Here is a 2,551-nt window from a genome sequence, read left to right as displayed (position 1 = left end):
CAACCCTTCTTTAGACCCTTCAGCCCCACAGCTCTGCTTTTAAAGACACCTGCTTGCAGTGAGCCAGCTGCTACCCCTGAGGGGCATCCTGGGGAGCTGTGGGGGGGGGGGAATCCAGACTCAACCTAGGAGCCCCAGGGACTGAAGCAATTAACTCTCCCAGGCCATGCATCCTCCCTGGGGGGGGGGCGATGCCATGTGGGGGGGGATACAGATGTCCCCTAAGCACACGTCACCCGCTCCCCACATTTCCCCACCCCTTCCTGTTTCACCTCTTCCCACCACCACAGGTAGGGACATGGGGGCTCCCTCCCATGGGGCGTGTGGGAAAGGCGTGGCAGAAGAGAGGAACTGCACTCCTGCGTCTGCAATGGGCAGCTGCGGGGAGAGGATGCAGCCGAGAAAATGCCACCCAAGATACTGCCTGACCCTCACCCAAGCGTCAGGGCTGGGCTGGGCTTCGGAGCTGGGAGTGACAGTCCAACCTCTCTCTGAGCAAGGAGCTCACCACCGACTCTGCTGAGAGCTCCAATGATGGGTGTGTGTGTGTGTGTGTGTAAAACCTACCCTTCCATTCACTGTTCTTCAGAGGGCAGCTGTTTTGGTATGCACTAGGGCCGTGCATACTAGGAGCTGTGGTGGCTCAAGTGGTTAAGATGCTGAACTGCAGGCTGTGGAAGGTCAGCAGTTCAGCAGTTCGAGACTCGGGTGCCGCAAGACGGGGTGAGCTCCTGTCTCTGGTTCCAGCTCCTGCCAACCGAGCAGTTCGAAAGCAAGAAATTGCAAGTAGATAAATAGGTACCACTTTGGTGGGAAGGGAACAGCACTCCGTGCGCCTTGGTGTTTAGTCATGCCGGCCACATGACCACGGAAACGTCTTCGGACAGCACTGGCTCTTCGGCTTTGAAACGGAGATGAGCACCGCAACCCTAGAGTCGGATTCGACTGGCTTTCGAGCAAGGGAACCTTTACCTTTACTTTACTAGGGCCGTGGTGGCTTAGAGGTTAAGACGCTGAGCGGCAGACCAGAAGGTCTGTCGTTCGGCAGTTCGAGACCCAAGTGCCGCGTGACGGAGTGAGCTCCCATCTCTGGCTCCAGCTCCTGCCAACCTAGCAGTCCGAAAGCAAGAAACTGCAAGTAGATAAACAGGTGCCACTTCGGTGGGAAGGTAACGCCTCAGCGTTTAGTCATGCTGGCCCCATGACCACGGCAAATGTCTTCGGACAGTGCTGGCTCTTCAGCTTGGAAACGGAGATGGGCTCCACCCCCTAGCGTCAGATTCGACTGGCTTTTGAGCAAGGAAAGCCTTTGCCCTTTACCTTCGGAACAATTTGAGTCCAGCAGCACCTTAGAGACCGACAAGACTTTCAGGGTCTAAAGCTACCAAGAGTCAAAGCTCCCTTCGTCAGAGACAAGTAGGAACAGCGATCTCTCAGTCCTTCTATCCCCGCGTTAAGAAGGTGGGGGGGGGCTGCAAGGGAAGAACTCAGGATGCCGAAGGTGCCGTGTGCATTGCAATCAGCCTGATTGGAGCAGAGGGGAATTGCTGGGGGTCAGAAAAATCAGCATCTGTCTTCCTGTTCAGCCCTGGAGGAAAGGTCCATTGTTCTGAACTTGTGACTGAACTCAAGTTTGGCAATCTCCCACTGTAATTTCCCCTTGGAATGTCTTTGTTTGAGGACTGCCACTCATAGGTCAGCAACGCAATTAATTGTGCTGAATTCCAGCCGCACTCAGGCAAGCCACACACAGCCGGCATCCATCGTCTTGCAGGGAGGAGCAGCGTTTGACTGCACTGACCTAACAAGGCGTGTTAACTGAGATGACTCCGTAGAGCCCCAGAACCTGCTCCTGCTGCTAAAACTCAGTTCTGCAACACAAGGAGAGAGTGCCTCTGAGCATGTATGGATGATGGGGGAGAATGCTGCTGGGACATCTACATACAAGCTCAACTGAGATCTGTACCAGAGGCAAAAGGACCCAGAAGCACTTTGCATCTTCCTCTGACTGCAGCCAGTCTTTTGAGGAGAACACATGCTTGCAGCATCACACACCAAGAAACACCTGAAGCAACGTGGAACAACTCCAAGAAAGGAAAGAGGCTCTAGAGAAGAGCCGACGCTGCCAGTTTAGCAGAAGGTGAGCGCCACCTTTCTAGATCAGCTGTCCCTCCTGCCCACCAAGGGCTTGTATTAATGCATTCAACTAGAACCAAAAACCTCGGTGTAGCACATCAGTTAAGCCCTTAAAACCAAGCAGGATGCAAGTTCTTGGGAGAACAGCTCATCGTGTTCAAAGGACACAATGCTCTGAAAGGAGGTGACAAGGGGGGACAAACTCCATGTTTAACCACCATGCTTAATCACCACCCACCACCAAATGCCATGTTCAGTCACCACCACCATCAAGCAGTCTCCCCATCAGAAATATTTTCCACACAGATGCCTGTGCAAAGGAGACTCCACCTGGAGAGGTTTCTCAGCCATGGCAGCAGCCAGCGTCTAACTGCTCTGGGCGTGGCCCTTTACAGAAGATCTGTCTACAAACTTC

The 2,551-nt window shown here is 53.9% G+C and overlaps 1 protein-coding gene across 1 annotated transcript in view; it reads right to left on the bottom strand.

The window, feature by feature from the left end:
• VAV2 (vav guanine nucleotide exchange factor 2) overlaps positions 1-2,551 on the bottom strand; it is a 289,301-nt gene that overhangs the window by 244,070 nt on the left and 42,680 nt on the right. The gene's annotated exons all lie outside the window — the stretch shown is intronic.

This window comes from Gekko japonicus, unplaced genomic scaffold (genome assembly GCF_001447785.1).
Source record: "Gekko japonicus isolate JY-2015 unplaced genomic scaffold, Gekko_japonicus_V1.1 scaffold427, whole genome shotgun sequence".
Classification (NCBI taxonomy): Eukaryota; Metazoa; Chordata; class Lepidosauria; order Squamata; family Gekkonidae; genus Gekko; species Gekko japonicus.
This window is presented reverse-complemented; position numbering and strand designations above follow the sequence as displayed.